Genomic DNA, 24,295 nt, shown 5'->3' with positions numbered 1-24,295 from the left:
CTTTCCACCATGGTGACAAATGTCCCATATCTTATAACATGCCAACATTTTCATAAATTTTGCATAAAACTTGTTCATGTCATCCGCATCATGATAACAACAATTAAATGTTTAGATTGTTGTTGCAATAAATTACTAAGGCATATGGGGATTTACCGGATTTGTTGTTTGTTATATTCGGCCCCATTTAAATTGCTTAGATTGTGTAGTTTACTCATGTTTCACCTCTTGCCATGCTAACCAACCTTTAATATTGTTGAGTACATAACCGGGAGAGAACTAAATAAGTCATGTGGTGTTTTCTTCAATATGCAACTCCATTGCATTTTGAGCTCCACTTAATTTGTAGGATTGCTTGTGCACTTTGCCATGCCATGCATATTAAACCGGACATGCATCATACTTGGTTGTGCATCGTGCCATGCTTATGTGGTGGTTGTTTACTATGTTGTTTGCTTCTTTCTGGTGTTGCTTCTCCGGGTTAGTTCCGATAACGTCGCATTTGTGAGGATCCGTTCGACTACGTCTGTTTGCCTTCTTCATGGACTCGTTCTTCTTCCTTGCGGGATTTCAGGCAAGATGACCATGCCCTCGAAATCACCTCTATCTTTGCTTGCTAGTTGCTCGCTCTTTTGCTACGCCTATGCTGTGATACCTACCACTTGCTTATCATGCCTCCCATATTGTTAAGCCAAGCCTTTAACCCACCTTGTCCTAGCAAACCGTTGTTTGGCTATGTTACCGCTTTGCTCAGCCCCTCTTATAGCGTTGTTAGTTGCAGGTGAAGATTGGAGTTTGTTCCATGTTGGAACATGGATATGTTGGGATATCACTATATCTCTTATTTAATTAACGCACCTATATACTTGGTAAAGGGTGGAAGGCTCGGCCTTATGCTTGGTGTTTTGTTCCACTCTTGCCGCCTTAGTTTCCGTCATATCGGTGTTATGTTCCCGGATTTTGCGTTCCTTACACGGTTGGGTTATAATGGGAACCCCTTGACAGTTTGCCTTGAATAAAACTCCTCCAGCAAGGCCCAACATTGGTTTTACCATTTGCCACCTAGCCTTTTCTTTCCCTTGGGTTCTGCAGACTCAAGGGTCATCTTTATTTAAACCCCCGGGCCAGTGCCCCTCTGAGTGTTGGTCCAACTTGTCAGCCGCCGGTGGCTACCAGGGGCAACTCTGGGCTGGCCTACCGAAAGTTTGGACAATCCGGTGTGCCCTGAGAATGAGATATGTGCAGCTCCTATCGGGATTTGTCGGCACATCCGGGTGGCCTTGTTGGTTTAGTTTTACCATTGTCGAAATGTCTTGTAACCGGGATTCCGAGCCTGATCGGGTCTTCCTGGGAGAAGGAATATCCTTCGCTGACCGTGAGAGCTTGTGATGGGCTAAGTTGGGACTCCCCTGCAGGGATTTGAACTTTCAAAAGCCGTGCCCGCGGTTATGGGCAGATGGGAATTTGTTAATGTCCGGTTGTAGAAAACCTGAAGTTGATCTTAATTAGAATACATCAACCGCGTGTGTAACCGTGATGGTCTCTTCTCGGCGGAGTCCGGGAAGTGAACACGGTGTTGGAGTAATGCTTGCGTTGGTTGTTATAGGATCACTTCTTGATCATAGTTGTTCGACCGTGCTTTTGCCTTCTCTTCTCGCTCTCTTTTGCGTATGTTAGCCACACAAATATGCTAGTCGCTTGCTGCAGCTCCACATCATACCTTACCTTACCTATAAGCTTAAATAGTCTTGATCGCGAGGGTGTGAGATTGCCGAGTCCCCGTGACTCACAGATTACTTCCAAACCCAGTTTGCAGGTGCCGGTGTTACCGAGCAGGTGACGAAACCAAGCTCAAGGAGGAGTTCGATGAAGATCTTGTCCTTGGTGTTGTTTCGTTCTAGTTGATCAGTAGTGGAGCCCAGTTGGGGTCGATCGGGGATCTGTGTAGCATTTGGGGTAGTCTTCTTTTATTTTGGTTCCGTAGTCGGACCTTGATTGTATCTGGATGATGTAATGCTTTATTCATGTATTTGGGTGAAGTGGCGATTGTAAGCCAACTATGTATCTTTTCCCTTATTGTATTACATGGGTTGTTTGCGAAGATTACCTCACTTGCGACATTGCTTTCAATGAGGTTATGCCTCTAAGTCGTGCTTCGACATGTAGGAGATATAGCCGCATCGAGGGCGTTACAAGTTGGTAATCAGAGCCTTCCCCGACTTAGGAGCCCCCTGCTTGATCAAATCGCTGGCGTTGTTGAGTCTAGAAAAATGTTTTGAGTCTTTTAGGATTATATACATCGGAGAGTTGGATTCTTTTTACTCCTCAGTCCCTTCGTCGCTCTGGTGAGGCATCCTGACGTAGAGTTTTGACTCTTCTCTTCTCAAATTTCACTAAATTTTTTTTAGGATCACGCGGGTATCTTGGAATCGTTCCGATTGTTTTGTGACGAGAACATTGTTCTTGGTGCCTCCTGACATTTAGGGGTTGTGGCAGTGTCCCGGGGAGTTGAGCTCCGAGGTGTTGTCGTCACAATTTTATCATTGCAGTTCTGGAATACCTGAGTTTCGCCGACATCAAAAATCTCTTTTATGCATTTGTTGGTGAGATAACCTCGATGGACCCAGTACTGGGGCGGGAGTTTGGGAGTATTTCCATAACTTGTATAACGGATGCTTTTCGAAGGTTGAGGTAAACGATTTCCGAAGGTTTCTTGGTTATGTGTTGAAGGATGGATACAACTGGATGTAGGATTTGCTAGTTTTGGGTGAGATATTATGCTTCCCCTGTATCCCCAACACCTGATTGCATAACCAGAAAATTTCGGGAGTTTATAAGTGGGAGTTCAAGTAGCTCTTAGGATATCTTTCCGACGGATGTATGATATGAGATTGGGGTTCGACGTCTAGTGGTCCGCCTATTCACGGTTGGTTTTACAGTGGTCTCATTGTGTCTTAAAGAGTCCTTGGCTATGCTGACTCGGGGACGCTTCGTATGTCATGTGCACTGTCTTGTACATGATGGTGCTGTATGATCGAGCCCGTGTAGGCCCCACCACGAAAACTTCGGACGAAATCTCTATCATATGTTTGTTCCGGCCTATTTTGCAAGCCAATCCTTTGTTTTGTTTTGAGTTGTGGTATTCGAGTTGCTTCGAAGTCAAGTGTTGATTCCATACCTTTCCTAAACGGTGTTCTCATATTCCTATGTGGATACTAATCCTTCATGATAATCGAGATTGTCATGTCAATCCTTTTCAACCGGCGTGTTTCTCTTCAAGTGGATCCGATCATTTCAACATTTGCAAGATCCAATGTCAGCTTTTCATCAACGGTGTTTGCTTCATCCGTTCCAAGTTTCCTTTGTTTTTCCCGCCCACCCACCCTTTTTCTTCAAGGACTCAGATGTCTTAATCAAGTATCCTTTTATTCATGTGAAGTCTCTCCATTCTTTTCCTTCATGTTCTTACCCAGTGATTCTCATGAAGATTCTAACGGAGCCTCAAGTTCATCATTATTTGCCTTTTTTCTCTGGTGGATTTAATTGAAGCTTTGTTCATCATATTTTTTTTCCTCATTTCAACTACCTTCTCATGCCAGTGCACCTCATATTCATTCATTTCTCACTATTCAATTGTTCCGGAGTGCTCAAGATATCTCGAAGATTCGTGTTTCTACTCTGTTTTCGTTCAAGCTCTTTCGAGGATGTTATCTCATTCAAGCCATTTAATTCAACCCGCGCAATCTCTCTTTTAAATCTTTTCAACGGTCTTTTTTCTTTTGAGTAGGCCCTAACCCATAGGTCTTCTTCCAGGATCTTACCTGACTCTTCTAATTTTACCGGAGCTATTTTCAAATTCATCTCAAAGTTTGACGTAAGAATGATTCATCGTCGGTCATATGTATTTCTCCAAGATCTTTCAATTTCTTTTCATCGTTGGCTCAACCTCTTCGCTTTTGATTCTTCCAGAGTGTCTAAACAATTCATGGTGGTATTTCTTGTCGTAATTCAAAAATTTGAAGACCGAAGAAGATTTTCTCTCAATCCTGCTCCATTCTCTTCAAGATTCGTTATTCTAGGTTGTTGCCCCTCATAATTGTTTTGATTATGAGAATTCTTTTCACCCATCCGAAGTAATTCAGGAGTCTTTTTAGTTTGTTTATCTGAAGGCCATCAATTCAGGATTATTCATTCCAGCTTTCAGCTCTCATTCTCCAAATCTAACCGATGCATCATTCAAGTATATTCTCTAATCAGTTCATGATCTCTTTGTTCTCTTGTATCTAAACTCTCTCATGTATTTTCATTCATTCTCAATTCTTACGGTGGTTCTTCCAAGATTTTGTCTTCCTTCATGTCAATTTATTCGTTGTTTCAACCCGACCGGTGGTTCGTTGAAGACCTTTCTCAAGTTGACGCTATATCTATCTTAATCCTTTTCAAAGAGAATAAGTAGTATGCCAAATCCATTTACTCGTCATCAATTAAATTGGTGAAGGATACGCATAACATAATTCTTATTCGTGTTTCATCCAAGTAATCAATTCTTTATTCCGGAGGTTCATCGAAAAATTCTTGGTTTCTTTTGCTCATCTTTCTTCTCTGGAGTTCCAAGCTCTCTTAATTATATCATCGTGAAGATCCATGTAATCATCGCAAGGCTTCACCTTGTGTTTTCAACTCCTCTTTCCTTTCGTCTGGTCATTCTTTTATTACCGGAGTTCTTCATGGAGGCTCTACATGTTGGTTCATCAAAGAATTAATTCCTTTTCGAAGTGTTAATTGAGATTATTTTCTGAGGAGTTCAATCATTCTTCATATTGCAATCCGGAGTGCAATTCTTTCTTCCGTACCATTGGAGGTGGTATTACGTCACTCTTGATAATTTGAGTTCATGCTTCATGATTCACATATTGTTAAGAATGAGGTATTTTAAATCCATCAATCTCTTCATTGGATTTATATTGGGTTATATTTCACCTAAAGCCTTCCCTAAGGATTGTTGCTAATTATGGTGCTTATAAATGACCCTAGTTCTTCATTTACCCTCCCGGTGAGATAAGTTTCTTGTCCCCTTGTTGATATCAATCCAATCTATTGTTTCCGTTAGTGGCAGAATTTCACCTCTTAGTTTTGAGATGTTCTCCATAAGTCCACTACAAGCTTATTCTTTTTGTTGTTGGTTTTTTCCAACAACTCCGTTTGACCTTTCTCCTAAACATGCTTTTCAAGCTCATTTGAGGTAGAAGATCTTGTTTTCCCCTCCGTTCATTCCATTCCATCCTCTCATTTCGTCTGGGGGTTTGGTTATGTTGATCTCTTCATCCTACCATATCGTTTTGCCAAGATCATGCTCTTTCCTTTTGCTTATCCCTTTTTCAACCGGAGTGTCGTGTTTTCATTCGAGCTCTCTCATCTTATCAAGTTTTGCCTCCCTTCTCAATCGGAGTGCCATCTGAAATCTTTCTTACCCTTTGTACCATTCTTTCAATAGTTCCGGAGGCAGTATGTTGTTGATCTCATCAAGTATCCTCTCATCTTGTCAAGTTCATGTTCTTTTACTTCCATTTTCAGTCGGAGTGCTTCCCAAATTATATCATTCTGATTCCTTCTCTATTTTGTTTTGACCGGAGTGGCTTCAATGTCAATCCTGTCATTTAAGCTCGTCTTTTTCGCTGTATTTCTGTTTCCTTGTCTAACGGAGTGTTTTCCACTTCGTTCATCTTCATTGTATTCCTTTTCTCTCAATTTGTTCAACCTCGCAAGGTTCTTTGGTTTCACTCGTTTGTCAAAGAAGCAATTTAGTTTTGCCACTTCTCTTTCTCTTCTGTTTTTCCCTCCGGTGCCATTCTAGATCTCGGGACGAGATCTTCTCGTAGTGGTGGAGTGTTGTGACGCCCGAGACCGATGCTCGAGAAGACTTCCATATGTTCCGGGTTTCGCCGTGTGTTTCATTTGTGCCGCCCTTTTATTTTTGCGTTGCATCATGTCGTCATGCCATCATCTCATAAATCTTTTGCAACTCAACTAAATAAATTGCATGGATCTTTGGTCCATTTAAATCGAGGGATATTCACTATGGTGATTACTCTTTAAAACATATTCTCCCAATATTTTAGGGAGCTATATAAATTATATACCAATAATTTGGAATCACCCATAACACACTTGCAAATAATCACATGCCTTTTCTCGCTTCAAGTTTGGTCCCCAAACTTTGCCCATAATTTCTTTCATCGCTTTCCCGATCTCCACAAAAATTCCGAACATTTTTGGAATCTCCAAAACCTTGAACTTACTCAAACCATTTGAATTAAATTCAAATAGATTTGAATCCAGATCTTTCAATCATGCCACTTTTATTTTCTGGATCGAGCTTATTTTTTTGCGAGTCCGGGAAAGTAATCCCCATGCCCAAATTCTTGTCCACTCTTTGCTTCCTTTATCTCTTTTCCTTCTTTGTCTTTTTCTGTTTTTTTTCAGAGAAGTTAAAGAGAAGAGAGAAAGATAGAAGGGAGTCCGCAGCCCAATTTGTCCCAAGGCCCACTCCCGATCGAACCCTAGCCTTCCTGAGTCTTTCCCCTCACTACCTCGTCTCCCCTTGCGCCGCCAGAGTCCCGCCTCGCTCGAACCCCCCTCCTTCTCTCGATCTCCCTCTTGTTCCTACCGTGCGCTGCCTCCCTTCGTCCTTCCTCCAGCATCGTCTCCTGTCGCGAGCCCCAGCGCCAGCCTCGACCTCCTCCCTGCCACTCCGCGAGCTTGCCTACACGCACGACCATGGCACCGCGCGGCCATGGCATCGCCGCGCCCTCAAGCGCCTCGTCTCCCGCAGCCGGTCCAGGACCTCCTCGCTGCCTCCTCATCTACACAGCGCCACCGGCTCGTCAGCTCCGTCGCCAGGGGAGGAGCCCCTCGACCCGTCCCCTTCTGCCCCGACTCCAGTGAGTGCCGCCCCATCGACCCTCCTGCCGGCCCCTGCTCAGGCATGGCCGCCTCATCAGTAAGCTGGCCTCCGCCCCTCCTGCGCTGCGCCCCTGCTGGCCTCGCCGGAATTCGTCAAGTTCAGCACCGCCGCGCCCTCTGACCTCCCTTGTTACCCGTGTCGTCGCCGTTCGTCTTCAACCGCAGGACCGCTACTTTGTCATCCACCTCGGCTTTGGCCACCATGGACGCCTCATGCCCAAGATCTTCCTCCTATGTGGTGTAGAGCTGCACCACCACCACCTCGAGGCCCCTTGCAGTCTTCGTTTCAGAACGCCAAGAAGCCGATGGCACTAGGGTGCGCCAAGTTCCACCAATGTTGACCCCGGACATCTACGATACGTGGACCTCTACGATCGATGTGGAACCGTCAAGTACAACTACTCTACGTTGATACGGGAATCACTACCGTCGCAAGAACCGAGACCGGCAAGTCCGAAGACCCCAAGAACCATGACATTTGACGCATAGTACCACTACTTTTGCCGTGTACATCTACCGTCGCTGATGATCCATGTAGCACAAACGCGAGATGTGTACCACTACTTCCCCTATCGCCGTGAGTACCTCTACCGACCCCGACCATCGGAGCATGTACGACTACCGTCACGAAGACCGGTGGACCATACCACGTCAAGTTCCACTACCGTCACGAGTACCACTACCGTCGACCCTCGAAGCCTCTATGGACGTCAAGTTCATCGCCGTGACCCCGAACATCTATGGAAAATTGTGCGACTAAGAATGTGAACGACTACCATCACCATGAACCACTACCATCGCCGATGAATGATAGGACGACTACTTCGACTACCGTCGCGTGAACCACTACTTCCCTCGATGTCCCAGAACGTCTACTTCCACTACTTCCTCTACGCCGACTCGAACCGCTCCGATAATGCACGCTTCAAAGGTATAACCGCCGAGATGACTGTCCGTGAACTAATGCATGTGTGATGTATGAGATGCTCGTGCTTGCTCCGTGCTCGAATTGTCGATGCACGTTGCCCCTCTTTTGCCTTGTTACCGTCGTCTCATGGGACACCCGAAATCCAGGAGCACCCCACCATCTTTTGCACGCATCCGCACACTTCTCCTTTGCATCGGTATCTCAATCGAATTACCGGAACCGAAACGCTGTCGTGGCACCGTTTTCGTTATCATTGCCGTGGCACCCCTTTCCTTTCCACCATGGTGACAAATGTCCCATATCTTATAACATGCCAACATTTTCATAAATTTTGCATAAAACTTGTTCATGTCATCCGCATCATGATAACAACAATTAAATGTTTAGATTGTTGTTGCAATAAATTACTAAGGCATATGGGGATTTACCGGATTCGTTGTTTGTTATATTCGGCCCCATTTAAATTGCTTAGATTGTGTAGTTTACTCATGTTTCACCTCTTGCCATGTTAACCAACCTTTAATATTGTTGAGTACATAACCGGGAGAGAACTAAATAAGTCATGTGGTGTTTTCTTCAATATGCAACTCCATTGCATTTTGAGCTCCACTTAATTTGTAGGATTGCTTGAGCACTTTGCCATGCCATGCATATTAAACCGGACATGCATCATACTTGGTTGTGCATCGTGCCATGCTTATGTGGTGGTTGTCTACTATGTTGTTTGCTTCTTTCCGGTGTTGCTTCTTCGGGTTAGTTCCGATAACGTCGCGTTTGTGAGGATCCGTTCGACTACGTCCGTTTGCCTTCTTCATGGACTCGTTCTTCTTCCTTGCAGGATTTCAGGCAAGATGACCATGCACTTGAAATCACCTCTATCTTTGCTTGCTAGTTGCTCGCTCTTTTGCTATGCCTATGCTGTGATACCTACCACTTGCTTATCATGCCTCCCATATTGTTAAGCCAAGCCTCTAACCCACCTTGTCCTAGCAAACCGTTGTTTGGCTATGTTACCACTTTGCTCAGCCCCTCTTATAGCGTTGTTAGTTGCAGGTGAAGATTGGAGTTTGTTCCATGTTGGAACATGGATATGTTGGGATATCACTATATCTCTTATTTAATTAACGCACCTATATACTTGGTAAAGGGTGGAAGGCTCGGCCTTATGCCTGGTGTTTTGTTCCACTCTTGCCGCCTTAGTTTCCGTCATATCGGTGTTATGTTCCCGGATTTTGCATTCCTTACACGGTTGGGTTATAATGGGAACCCCTTGACAGTTCGCCTTGAATAAAACTCCTCCAGCAAGGCCCAACATTGGTTTTACCATTCGCCACCTAGCCTTTTCTTTCCCTTGGGTTCTGCAGACTCAAGGGTCATCTTTATTTAAACCCCCGGGCCAGTGCTCCTCTGAGTGTTGGTCCAACTTGTCAGCCGCCGATGGCTACCAGGGGCAACTCTGGGCTGGCCTACCGGAAGTTTTGGACAATCTGGTGTGCCCTGAGAACGAGATATGTGCAGCTCCTATCGGGATTTGTCGGCACATCCGGGTGGCCTTGTTGGTTTAGTTTTACCATTGTCGAAATGTCTTGTAACTGGGATTCCGAGCCTGATCGGGTCTTCCTGGGAGAAGGAATATCCTTCATTGACCGTGAGAGCTTGTGATGGGCTAAGTTGGGACTCCCCTGCAGGGATTTGAACTTTCGAAAGCCGTGCCCGCGGTTATGGGCAGATGGGAATTTGTAATGTCCGGTTGTAGAAAACATGAAGTTGATCTTAATTAAAATACATCAACCGCGTGTGTAACCGTGATGGTCTCTTCTTGGCGGAGTCCGGGAAGTGAACACGGTGTTGGAGTAATGCTTTCGTAGGTTGTTCTAGGATCACTTCTTGATCATAGTTGTTCGACCGTGCTTTTGCCTTCTCTTCTCGCTCTCTTTTGCGTATGTTAGCCACACAAATATGCTAGTCGCTTGCTGCAGATCCACATCATACCTTACCTTACCTATAAGCTTAAATAGTCTTGATCGCGAGGGTGTGAGATTGCTGAGTCCCCATGACTCATAGATTACTTCCAAACCCAGTTTGCAGGTGCTGATGTTACCGAGCAGGTGACGAAACCAAGCTCAAGGAGGAGCTCGATGAAGATCTTGTCCTTGGTGTTGTTTCGTTCTAGTTGATCAGTAGTGGAGCCCAGTTGGGGTCGATCGGGGATCTGTGTAGCATTTGGGGTAGTCTTCTTTTATTTTGGTTCCGTAGTCGGACCTTGATTGTATCTGGATGATGTAATGCTTTATTCATGTATTTGGGTGAAGTGGCGATTGTAAGCCAACTATGTATCTTTTCCCTTATTGTATTACATGGGTTGTTTGCGAAGATTACCTCACTTGCGACATTGCTTTCAATGCGGTTATGCCTCTAAGTCGTGCTTCGACACGTAGGAGATATAGCGGCATCGAGGGCGTTACAAATTCCCAGTGGGTGGGTGGGGGGGGGGTTGGATGAACAGGACCCCGTGGTAGTAGAGGTCGTTTCCGCTAGATGAACAGGACCCCGATCAAGCCGGTTGGGGGTGGTTGAACAGGACCCTGTGGAGGGCTGGATGAACAGGTCCCCGTGGAGGGCTGGTTGAACAGTAGCCGGTGGAGGGCTGGATGAACAGTAGCCCGTGGAGGGGTGGTTGAACAGGACCCCGTGGAGAGGGCTGGTTGAACAGTAGCCGATGGAGGAGCGGTGGAGGCTGGATGAACATGAGTCCGTGGATGAACAGTCGCAGGTGGAGGCTGGAGGAGGTCGACGGTGGATGAACAGTAGCCCGTGGAGGCAGTCGACGGTGGAGATGAACAGTATCTCATGGAGTCCCATTTTGCGGTACGCCACACCCCTCCCGATGAACAGGACCCCCGTTTCAACCGTAGCGCTCCAGCACAAGTCCGTTTCCTCCGTTTTGCGGTACGCCACACCCCTCCCGATCAACAGGACCCTGTTTCGACCATAGGAGGTCCAAGAGAAGTCCGTTTCCTTCGTTTTGCGGTACGCCAGACCCCTCCCGATGAACATGATCCCGTTTCGACCATGGCCGCTCGACCACAAGGCTGTTTCCTCCGTTCTGTGGTACGCCAGGCCTCGTTTCGATCGGCTGTTCCGTCCAAGCCGGTTGGCTCCCGATGAACACGACGACGACGTAGTTTGTCCATTCTGACCCAGCCATGTACACGAGCCCTGGCCGTACGTATGCACGAGTAGGTGTTAGAGACCCCGCCCGTATGTACGTATGTGGCCGTATTTACCTTCTTGCACCCTGTATGTACATATGTGTACATGCTACGTGCGCGCCTCTACTACAACACGTGCGCGCCTATACTACGACACGTGCCCTTCCTTACACGGCCACGGTTCATCGCTGCAGCCTGCAGACAGACCGATCGTATGTACGCACACGTTCACGACCAGAATGACAACACTACGTACGCTTCGACCAGGTGGGTCCTGACTATCAGGCACTTCCTTGCGTGCGAAGATGTAGCTGGTGGGTCCCAGTAGTCAGGGGGAAACATTTTTTTCACAAAATACGGTGGCCTGTCCGGTGGGTCCGTGCTGTCAGGTGGAGGAATCATTATTTTGTGCGTAATAAGGAGGCACTTCCTTGGCGCGGCCGTGGACCCAACTGTCAGCCTCTCCACGAACAGTACTCTTCCGATGGAAGTCGTTCGTTGACCACATTGACCATGTCGTGTCGAGAGCACCAAGGCAGTGGACAACGACGAGGCCTAGGAAGGGGACGACACGGAGCAGGGGAAGACGTGGTAGTGGATGCCCACGCGGAGAGGAGTACGAGGGTTCACTGGTTCGGCTTCAGTGTGAGGCTTCCGTCGCCGTAGAGTAACATGGGGTATGGATGAGTAGACGGATGGCCTGGCCAGCGGTGGGAGTAGTAGGGGGTGGTGAGGCCTCCGCGGCAGCACAGCCGGTCACGGGAGGCAGGAGCAGGCGGCATGACCGACGCTGGTTTGGGCGGCTGGAGCAAGAAGACCAGAGGTTGAAGAAGCACTACGGCCGTTGGATGGACATCGTACGGCCACTGGAGCTAGAATCGCTCATATTGACTAAGTTGACAAAGCCCTCCGTCCCCGTCAACTTAGTAGGCCCACAAGTCAGCCTCCCACTATGGTGGGTCCCAGCTAGCAAGGGGAGTATTCATTTTTTTGTGCGTAATAAGGAGGCACTTCCTTGCGTGCGAAGATATAGCTGGTGGGTCCGAGCTGTCAGCGGGAGTATTCATTCTTTTTGGTGTAATAAGGAGGTACTTACTTGCGTGCGGCCATGTACCATGTGGGTCCCAACTGTCAGCCTCTCCATGTACATCCCTCTTCTGATGTTGTCATTTGTTGATAATGTTGACCACGCCGTGCCGAGAACATCAGCGTGATGGACGACGGCGAGACCCAAGAAGGGAATGACCCAGAGGCGGCGAAGCCACAACAGTGGAGGGATGTGGGTGAGTAGAGGGATGGCCTGGCCATCGGTGGGAGTAGTAGGGGGCGGTGAGGCCTGCATGGCAGCACACCCGGCCACGGGAGGCGGTAGCAGGCCGTCCCGCTGGCGGTGGATTTGGCGGCTAGAGCAAGAAGATCAGAGATTGAAAAACACGACGACCGTTGGATTGAAATCCAACGGTTACGTCTGCTAGAATCGTTTGTTGACGTATATAATAAGTAAAAAAAATCTTGCATACGCGTCAACTTAATAGGCCCACAAGTCATACCATTCCCTATTTTTTTAATAATTTATATATAGCTCATTGCAACTTCTTATGAAATTTATTACAGTCCGTTTTTTTGTTGGCCAGGGCCAGGGTTAAAAATTTAAATGAAATTTCGCATATTTCTATGGGTTCCAAACTATTTTTAATGCTGAAAGTCGAGCCATATTTAAAGTACTTTGAAGATATATTTAAATTAGGTTAAAGCCCAGTGAAATTGGAATCTGAAAATGTGAAAAAATTCAGAAATTATAAAGTAATCGCCAATTTGTCATATGTTTTTATATTTACAGCCCATTACATTTTACTTTCAAGATTAGCAGGCGTCTTGAAAGAGTTGCAGCCCATCAGGGCATAGAAAAATAAGTAGGCCTGGATTGGGTATTCTTCAGAGAAAATAAACTGCGCTCATTTTCATAAAGAAAAAATAGCCGGGCTGGTCATGTAGTGAACATAAAATATAAGCCTGGGCTAGATGGGCCACAACCCAGTTGAAACCCTGCTCCGTCTCAACAATAACAAAAAAATACTGCTCGAGCAGCTACGTCCCAGGTGTCAGCCGATCTTGTGCCGTTCTCTTGTCTATTGAGTATATACGCTGACAATGTTGTGGGTCCTAGATGTCAGGAAACCACTAGGAGGAAGCATTCTCTTTTTCCATATGCTGACAATGGAGTATATATAACAAAAAAATGAGGAACTTCCTTGTGTCCGGCCATGGCCATGGTTGGCCCCTACTGTCATCCTCTCCACGTACAGTGCTATGCCGATTCCTCTTGTTTATTGACCATGTTGACAACGCGAGAGGGCGGCCCGCGGTGAGCGCACCAAAGTGCGTGGAGGACGACGACGAGGCCTCGCACGTCGGCGTTAACGATTTAGGAGACGATGAGGCAGTGATGCGTGCACTAAGGCACAGCGAGCCGTGGGAGGCGGAAGCAGGCGGCCCCACCGACGCTGATTTGGTTTTGGCGGCTGGAGGAAGATAGGACTGAAGAAACACGACAGACTGTAAAAGCACCAGGAGTACTTAACAACCTTAACTGAAACCAGCAGGGGCACTTAACAACCATAGCTAAAAGTAGTATGAGTACTTATACAGGTTCAACCATACAAAGCACGCCTCAAACAGTGCTACATTGCCTACAGTTAACCAAGGGTGAGGCCGCCAAACCCCAGGACAAGGCCCATGCGCCACCCCGTGCACCCACAACCTTCTGAAAGCGACTTCATCTCGCAATGTGGTCAATAAATAGGATATTCGCTTTAGAGCCATGGAAAAGCAGGAACATAATCTTATGTCCTATTCACCTAGATGGACGGGCCTTCATTATTTGAGACCACCCATGAATAAGTATATTTTCACCTCCAAGGGGAATGCATTAGGTCGACATAAACATCATGCTGTGACCAAGTGAAAGTCTGACCCGACCATGGTCAGGCATCTATATAGGAACAATAGAACTGGGCAGTTTCTGTTTCAAGAAGATCACAACTGTAAAACTGTGTATAAGCAAGAGTTTATGAACAACATATATAATAGAAAACATCTCGTACCATAAGTTTCTCGACATAGTTGGACCTGTTCAACGAGTGCAGTAGTGGCACACATATCCCACGTGGCCTTCCACCATTGAAACGCCCCATAAGGACCTCAAGACGATCAATAAAGTGTAGGGACTTGTGGATGTCGTCCTAGTCAACTTCAGTGCCATCAGTAACAGCCGAGTTCTTATAGAATAACAAACGAGTAGCCTGCTTAACTCTGAAAAAACCTACACGTGCCACCAATTATAAGAAAATATTAGTTAGAAGTAGCATTTTCGTGAGAGATTCGTTGCTACTTATAAAGTTAAATTGTGATTAGTTAGATAGAATAGGTGGATTTAGAAGTAATCGAGGCAACAAGCAAGAACCAGATACAAAACTAACATGGATGAACAATTGGAATGATGTTGGGGTGGAAGATCGCAGTGAAGATGAGACCTGGTTCTGCTATTTCCATCAACATTGTACGCCAACTTTCAATCCGTAACACTTGAGAAAGTTTATCCAAGTTCGACCATAAAAAAAGCAGCGATCTTCTTGGTTCATGAACCCAACTCAGAACTTATATCCATGGCTTGTCTTCACTGTGACCATTAAACTGGTGTATTCGGTTATGGCAAGGCCGAGCATCTTGAGTACTTGTGTTCTGGCAGATCAAGGAATGCACTGCAGGAAAAATAATATGAGAACACAATGTATTCCCTATCCAAATCTAGAAATAATTTCCTCCTTCACGTCAGTGTTGACCATGGTACTAGTACCTTTTATCCAAATATAGCAATCCAAATTTCCAAATTAGTCGACAACATGTTCAAAAAACCCCACCCTCTCGGATAGAAAAGAGGATTCTAGGAACATACTATGCGTGTTTTAAAATCCTGTGTTGGAATGAGAAGGAACAATGTGGCGTCTCGCCGAGGGTGCAGAAACCTGTAGGGTCCTCACACTTCGGGCACTGCAAATGAAACACACTAGATTGAGTAGGAAGAAAAATGCATCAACTGCGGCGGCTGCCATCCTAGGATTACCCGCGACCAAGGGACTTGGATTTATCGGGGATGGATGAATAATTCGTACTTGGTTCTCCATTAGAAAACCCTATGCAGTCACCGAGAGGGGTTTTTATCTAAACAAGTAGACGAGGGAGAAGGGGATTCAGGCCCAGTGAAATATTGCAGCTTCATCCCGTCCAGCTTACTGCTAAAGCTAGAAATGTGGTTTTTTTTGTGATTTGACGGCTCATTGGACATTACTGCGGTGCTACGACCGGGGTGTGTCTATCGTGCGGTTGTGCACTCTAATTTGGTGCATATGGCATGTGGACCCCATTGCTGGATGCCCCACATATCAGCGAAACGGAGTAGAAAGACAGGAGTAACTGGTTACACATAAATATATTTTTGACAGAGAGATACTCCCATTGTAAAGAAATATAAAAATCTTTTATATCAGAACTTTATACATAAGAAAAATCAAGGGGAGTATATATAACATATATAATAGAAAAACAGAGTTTTTTTTAACACAGTATAGACGAGTTGGTGATGATGGTGTGCCTGCCATCCTGCAATATAGGCCGTCCAATTTATATCTGACGGATAGTAAGGAAACTATGCTAATTTTGCAAAAAGGTACCCACACAGGTCTCCACATTTGCAAATAAGGCCTTACCTCATTCATCCTTTTCTCTCACAAGATAAAATACTCATACAAATGTGTGGGGACCCCGACTCGTAAGTCACGATCACCGAATGGACGTGTCCAGTGATCCCAGAGATCAATGCTCACTGAACACACAGAAGCTGAATAACAAGAGTCTTACATCCATACATACCGTCTTACACAAATTATGACCATTATGGTCAAGTCTTACATAGATAAAGCCACAAGGGCTAAATACCAAACAAACTTAAGCAGCGGAAATCTTCGTCGATAAGTAGAACCCATGCCATCTGCCTTAACCCTACAGGCATTCTGACTGGGAAAAATCCTAGTTCGCATGTTCGTCTCCAAAGAACTCTTCTTCGAACTCCTGTTCTTCCATGCCTGGCCAATAAAATAACCAGTGGCAAGCCAATGAGTACTTTGAATGTACTCGCAAGCAACCCATGATTGGAGCAAGGCACAATAATGCAATGATACAGCACTAAGTAGGTAATTTGCAGAAAGCTAGTTTTGAGTGCAATGACATGATCTATCAACCTGTAAAGCATCCATCATGAGAGAACAGATATCCTTATGAACAAGTTACATATATCAACATAAGCGGAGTTGGACACCAATCCAACTTGATCATCGTGTCAAGTCATCTGACTTAACCCAATTGGCTTCATCAACACACACACACATGGTTTGTAAAGCTCTGGATGTAGTTTAAGCAGCACCGCCCAACTATCCTTGACCATGGACACGGCTATTCGAATAGTTTTACACTCTGCAGAGGTTGCACAGTTTACCCACAAGATCCGGGGAACTTCCTTGTCATCCACGACCCGCGGTACCTCAAGTACCCGGGGTAAGCACCCGATCACTATCTTTCCCTAGACGACACTAACATAGAGTCCACTCGATTGGTAGTAACCACCGTGCCCAACATTTCACATCCTAAAATTTGTGGAGCCTTGCTCCCATATTTATCACATACCACAAGCACGGGGTACCAACGGTGTGTCCGGTGCCCTGTAAAAATATTCATGGATGCCCTACTTGGCACGACCCTGTCCCGAGAGAGAGCACCAACTCTCCCCCATCACTAGTAATGCGGGCTCCAAGCTAGTATCGGCCTAGGTAATCAATAATGCCCTTTCCCATATAACGGTAGAGTGGTTGCGCATGTAAGGTTGGGACAGTCGACAAATCTTAAATCTAATCCATTTTTGAAAACAACACACACACTTGCCTCGGTACACCACTTCGTCATCAAGTGGTTACCCAACTCATTATCCCCCTCGGGCATAAGTGGCACCCGACAGGGTTTTTCGAAAAAGTCTTTTGAAAATACTTTGCCTTCATCACCATGCAAATTCCTGTCCCTTTTGCGTAGCAACTACTCTAGCATCCTACCTACTCCCACTGGCATAACCCTCATAAGGAGGTAGGGTCATGCACCATGCAAGTATCAACGAGGAAGTAATGGTGGCAAACCACCTCAAGTGGTCACCACATTATCATGACTTCGATGCAAGCAATGAAAGTGCCATATGACATGCACAAAAAGGGATTCTTAGACATGGTCAAAGGGCTGCTTGCCTGGCTCAGCAAGGTCTTCTGTTCCTTCAAAGTCTTCTGGTCCAACTCCTTCATCAGTAACGCAATCTATCGTCGCAAAATAATAACGAGAAAAATAAGGCACTAATAAAATAGAAAAACCAAAGTGCTCAGAAAAATGTCAACTCATCTTTGTTAAATACTAGGGTGAAAACTAAGAAGGATAAAATTCCTAGTTTTGGATTTGGAGTAGTAGCATATGAGGATTGGATTTTTAGAGAGGTTTAAATATATTCAAATTTGAATTTGAATATGAACAGTACATAGAAGTTGTTTGGACATGTGTGAAAGTTATACCATTAAATAGGTGGGATTTTTAGAAAAATATGGGAGTTGGAATTATTGCATTTGGGTGAATATTTAATCCTGTGGAATTTTTGGAAAAGTGATAGAAAAAGAAAAGGAAAAAGGGGCACTGTGCCTGCTGGGCCAGAACGGCCACAGGGCAGCGGCCCAGCCAGCAAGGTGGCCCAGCCGATCCGACGCGCGCGTGCCAGCTTTTTAAACCTAACGGGCGGGGCCCGGCGTCAGTGAGAGAGGGGGAGGTGAGGGAGAGGAGAGGCTGATAGGCGGGGCCCAGCTGTCATCTCCAACCTCACGACTAGAGGGGTTGGCGAGCTCACCAGCGACGCTACAGGGCATGGCAGGTCGAGCGAGTGACACCGTTGGACTCAGGGGGATGTCGCCATTCGGGTGGTGGTGGAACTGGTCGCCGGGGTGGCCTGGTTCGCCGGCGACGAGGTCACGCGGCGGAGGAGCTTCAGGTGGTGGCGGTTTCGGTCATTTCCGGCAGCTACAGAGAGGGGAAACAGGGGGGAAACGATCAGTGGTGTTCGGGGGTTCCAGATCAAGGCAGAGGAGGAGCAGAGAGAGCTTCTACCGTGTGGACGACGGCGAGCCGCCGCGGCGGAGCTCGAGCTCGATCTCGAGCTCGAGAGCTTCTTGAGGAGCGGGTGGTGTAGGGGGGTGATTAGGGGAGTGAGAGAGCAAGTGGTGAGGGGAGGAGGGTTCGGGGAGGCCCTTAAATATGCGAATGGCGGCGTGCCATGGACCCGTGCACCGGCGAGCTCCTGCTCGTCGCCACAGGGCTCGGGAGGAGCTGGCGCTGTGTCTGGGGTGTTTCTGGGCATGGACAACACCGAGGGGAACTAAGGGAGAGAGCGGGGGAAGGCCAGAGAGCATCGCGTGTGTGAGCCGCGCCATTGGCGTGCTCAGGCGGCCGGTGCACGTGCGAGCAGGGGTAGGAGAAAGGGAGGAAGGAGGGGGCCGACCAGCTACCATGTCTCGGACGCTGAGGCGCATCGTCGGGCATGCTAGGGAGGCCCGAGGTGGCCGGAGGTGGTTGGCAGGGGGCGGCTACAGTGACTGGCCGCACTGTAGCGCGCTCTGGAGCGTGCAAATGGCATGCCATGGCATTTTATATGCCTTGTGGGCACGGCCACTGATGTCTGGCTACCCTAGGGGGCAGTAAAGAAGAGGGGAGGGGCATTGGGTGCCCTGGAGAGCCAGTAGGAGAGGAGAGGGGTTGAGGGAGAGAGAGGGAAATGGGCTGTCCAGAGGGAGAAAGTGGGGTTTTACCCCTCCAATAATTGAGCTGTGGATTTGACATTGTTACTGGAGGTGCAAGGGGACTAGGAGGGGCTGTCGTAAAACTTTGCGCCCATGGAGATTAGTGGAAGGGGTCAGAATGGTGTTTTTGGAAATGTGGCAGAAGGTGTTTGTTGCTTGTTTGGGTAAGCAAATGAACTCCATTTGGCATAAGACTCCATAGGGTGAAATGTAACATATAATTAGGGACTTCCACCAATTTTGAGCTCATTTGGGCAAAGTTGCCAATGCAACTTTTGTAAATCCTAGAAATGAACAGAAATGCATTCACCAAGATCTAGTCATGCAAAACTATTCCCCTTGATGCACCACTAGGTGTAGTGTCATCATTTGGGCTTTTGAGCATGGCCACAAAGTTTGGTGGCATTTGGAATAAGTTGGCAATGTAAAGTTGTTCAAACTTGAATCTGGACAGAGATGGTTTTGGGGCACTTTGGTGAACCAAAATAGTTTGGATTGAGCTGAAACTTTACAAGGTCATCATATTATGCATATGCGACTTGCTAGAATTTTCCTGGATTTATTGGAAAATATTTCTTGTAGAAATATCTCAAATACTTGAAATGGACAGAAATAGTTTTGGAGGATTTTGCCAAATATTTTTAACATGACCATGTGTTGAAACTCTTATATATGTAAAATATATGCCCACTGAGTTTCCCTGATTTTTCTCAAATATTTTTGAAGCTTTAAAATAATTTTAACCTATTAAAGACCATTTCTGGCCTTAAGAAAAAGCCTTTAAATAAAATTGTAAAATTACTTTTAAAATTATATTTTTGTGGTTTATGGGAGTCCTATATCTACTAGTTTTCAAATATACTTTTTGAAATATTTTTCATAGCCCAAATCAAGTACTTGTAGTGCAAACCTCAATTCAGGGGTTTTTGGAAAACTATTTTTAGAAAATACTTTTTGGCCAAGTTATTTTTGTAAGGAAATACTATATTTCACTGTACACATGGCATGATCATTGGGCAGAAGTTTGGGGCAGGGAGATGAAGTATATAAAGTGGAGTAGTTGACTTTAAAGAGCACTTGAAAATCATAGAGAGAAAACCAACTCCAAATAAAAAGCCAAATAATGCAAAAGTTTTTGTCAATCCACACTTCATCATGATTTATTAGCTTAAGTGTTGTGGCATGAAAATCAGGGTGTGACCGACCTACCCCCCTTACAAGAATATCTTCCCCGAGATTCCCAAACTAGGCGTGGAAATGAATACGAAAACTGGACCTGGGGTAGTCTTCACGTCCTCATACTGCTTGTGCTTCCGAGTGGTGCTTCATTGAACCTTGAAATACTCAATGGCGTGGCTTCGTGTATGACGTCCTGCTTGGTCCAGGTTGCAATTTAGGGTCTCTCGCGTAGGTCATATTAGGCTGGAGGTCGATGGCTCGGTGATCGATGTCCTTGTAGAGACCAGACTAGTTAGGAAGTTGGAAACATTTTCAGAGTGGTGTTGTGTGGAAAAATGTTGTGCACAATGGGTGACTTAGGTGGTAACTCTAGCTGGTAGCTGTCTATTCTTTGTCTTGCAGTGATCTTGGAGAGGGCCGATAAATCTTGGTGTGAGCTTCCTTTTGACATGGAAATGCTTGGTTCCTTTGAGAGAAGTGGCTTGCAGATACACCTGGTCTTTGATGAGAAATTTCACTCCTTGACGATGGTGGTTGGTATAGTTCTTTCTCCTTGGCATGGCAGTCTTCAAATGTTCCTTAACCAGCTGAACGGCTCTTCTTCTGTCTTCGTATAGACAAGTAGGTTACCAAATAATGATGACAACTATCTTGTCTAAGTACTCCATGATACTTGTTCACGGGGTACATAAAGTAGGCTGGGGAGTGGTGGTGGTCACAGTTGAGGGTTGGTCAGGGTTTACTTGACCTAGAGCCAAAGATCATGGTCATGATCCGACCATGTTGTGGCTTGGTAGGGCTTAAGGGTTTCAAGGATTCTAGTGTGAGAGTGAACATTTATCATCTTATCCTTAAGCACGGCTTCTAAGATGCCAATAGTCTATCTAGTCCCTCAAACAAATAACCTTATGCCACCGAAAGCATTATTTCATATAGGTCAAATCCAATCATCACTCATGTGATCCATATTCTCGTGACTCCCGAGAGGAGGTATAACAAAAATCATATATGTCTACGATCCCCAAACTCATATGTATGGCCACCCCTAAAAATCCATGGGTAGAGCATACAAGCTTCCAAGCGGGAATAAAACATGACAATCCAAGTGCTCATCCTATTCTTCCAAGTTCCATGTTAGTGTACCTCTGTCCTAATGAAACATGTCGTATGCCACTCCAAAATCTTGTTTCCTTCCTATGAATCAACTCCAACAACCCATTAACTTCCATTAATCACTACCTAATCCTTTAGTTCTACAAATCCAATGTCTATGGTGTTCCACATGATCTCCTAAAGTCCCTATAATCCCCAAATACTTGAAAGGGCTGTCTCTACTATAGTAAGTCCACCAATTTCCATTATCATGGTCAAGTAAACTCCAAGGTGAAGCTTATATAGAACCCTAAATCAACTTCGACAATTAATCCAATCTCCTAGTTTATCGTCCATCGAGAAACATGGTATCATGATCGAGATCATCAGTCTAAATCCAATTTACTCCGAACCATGTAGACATACTCACCACCTATACTCCACTAGAATCACCTATTTAAATCCAAACCTAATGTCCAATGAGAACTCCTACATTTTCCCCCATGTCATTATTGTAATGTCAACTATCTCCTATCAATATCCCCTGGCTAAGTCAAATCCATATACTTCCAACAATTCAGCTTGTGATCTTAATTGTCCCACTAAATCCAATTTATCCAGGGGTAATGAAAGCTATGCTACTCTATAATAATGTTCCCACCAAGTTCATCTACCAACATGAAAGCCTCATAATCCACCAACGTCTCAGATAATTCCTCAAGGTCACTGATATAAACTCATCAAGTCATTTTTCCTCTATTCCTATATCCTCAAATCGGTCTTCCCTATGGCATCGTCAGTTCTGGTGCTATCTTAGGATGATAATGTGCTCGTTCACTATGCCCATTAGTTAAATAATGAACCCAGTGATAAGAAGGCTTACTGTAGCTTAACTTGTTCTCTTGTTATACCGTAGGTTAAGCTCATGGTTAAGGTTTCGAGCTGGTGTATCTTGTGAAGTCTTGTAGGGTCTAGGGATAGGATTCTAGTCTTGAGGTGAAAACACAACTCTACGGGGCTCCACTTGGTCGAGGAGGCTGTAGAAAAATTCTTCAGTGCTTGTTGGTCGCTGGGGTAGAATCCTTGGTGTATCTTGTCTTGCTGGCGTTCAGTTGAGGAGAGAGATGAGAGGGAAAAGTAGCATAGAGGAGGTGGGATGCCTAAAGGGGGTTCTATAGTGCAAGTGCAAGCAAACAAGTGCCGTGAAGGCCACACACATTCATTAAGATAAGATAGGTGATATAGTCGCGCACATGCTGCCTAGGGCAAAAGTGTGACTTATATCAAAACACAAAATAAAAACAAGCAACACAAAACGTGGTTCCATTCGAACCATTGCACGGACTCAACTACGCATACGGGGGTACACGACTCGTCCTACCCTAGGGGTTCTCGGATTTGGTAGTCGTGCTTTCTCGGAGAGAAGGGCGTTCAGTCTTCAGTTTCTGGGTTCCCCTTGTGGTGCCAATGGGTATGCGACAGTCAGCCGCCTGTTGGGACACATCCTTTTAATGTTCCCAAGTTCACCACACCCGTGACAAGTGACAGAAGCAAAAAGGTTGTTGTTCAGTCTTGGGTTATGTCGTCGGTGGCATGACGATGATCTTCTACGAGGTGGATATGGAAATTCATTCCTATGCCTCCTGCGAGGGGTTTGGTTGTGGGTTTTCCGAAGTTCCTCGATTTGTTGCTCCCGATTGGCAATGTGGGCTTGTAAGGCAGTGATTTGCTGTCCTCGCTCAACCACCTTCTTCTTCTCGAGGCAGTGGAGGTGCAGAAGTGAAGGGAGGTCTTGGCGAGCCTTAAGGAATGCTTCGGTAAGGTGACGTAGAAGGTAGTCTCCCGCGTTGATGAAGTGGATCTGGTATTTGAGGGTTGGATCCTCATCTTCTGGGGAAATCATCACTTGAGTTGGGGCTCCAAATCCGTTCTCGCCAGGTAGGTAGCGGGTGGCGTGTTCTTCTTTCATTTCTGGAAGGAGGTCTCGAAGATGGAGGATCGCTTCATATGCCACTTGCTGAATGGCCAGGTCTCTTGTTGGCATGGGTGGTCCAACGAAGAACCACCCCTGGGGTGAGGTCTTGGCAGGCACAAAAACCTTGGCGTAGAACTCCTTCTCAAGCACATCATTTTCCAATTCATGCAGGGTGTACATGGGCAGCAAGGGATAATGGCCTTGTTGGAGGCAGTCTTTTAGGAGTGATGGGAATCCTGTCATAAGGAGTCTCAAGGGGGCGACGACCATCTACAAAAGTTGAATAGGAGAGGTCAATAAGGAAAAATATCCCTTAGGTTTGGGAAATCTCAGAAAAGAAGAGGAGTATAGAGGGTTTTATAAAACGGGTTTTGTCCTATCTAACGCCCATGCTAACTAAGGCTTCCTACAGTCAGGATGGCTCTGATACCAGCTCTGTGGGGAGCTCGACTCATAAGTCGCAATCACCGAATGGACATGTACAGTGATCCCAATGATCAATGCTCACTAAACACACAGAAGTTGAATAACAAGAGTCTTACATCCATACATACCGTCTTACACAAATTATGACCATTATGGTCAAGTCTTACATAGATAAAGCCACAAGGGCTGAATACCAAATAAACTTAAGCAGCGGAAATCTTCGTCGATAAGTAGAACCCATGCCATCTGCCTTAACCCTACAGGCATTCTGACTGGGAAACATCCTAGTTCGCATGTTCGTCTCCAAAGAACTCTTCTTCGAACTCCTGTTCTTCCATGCCTAGCCAATTGAATAACGAGTGGCAAGCCAATGAGTACTTTGAATGTACTCGCAAGCAACCCATGATTGGAGCAAGGCACAATAATGCAATGATATAGCACTAAGTAGGTAGTTTGCAGAAAGCTAGTTTTGAGTGCAATGACATGATCTATCAACCTGTAAAGTATGCATCATGAGGGTACAGATATCCGTATGAACAAGTTGTAGATATCAACATAAGCAGAGTTGGACACCAATCCAACTTGATCA

Source organism: Triticum urartu, chromosome 7A, assembly GCF_056163025.1.
Source record: "Triticum urartu cultivar PI428250 chromosome 7A, HENAU_Tu73, whole genome shotgun sequence".
Taxonomy (NCBI): Eukaryota; Viridiplantae; Streptophyta; class Magnoliopsida; order Poales; family Poaceae; genus Triticum; species Triticum urartu.
Note: the sequence above shows the minus strand (reverse complement) of the source record.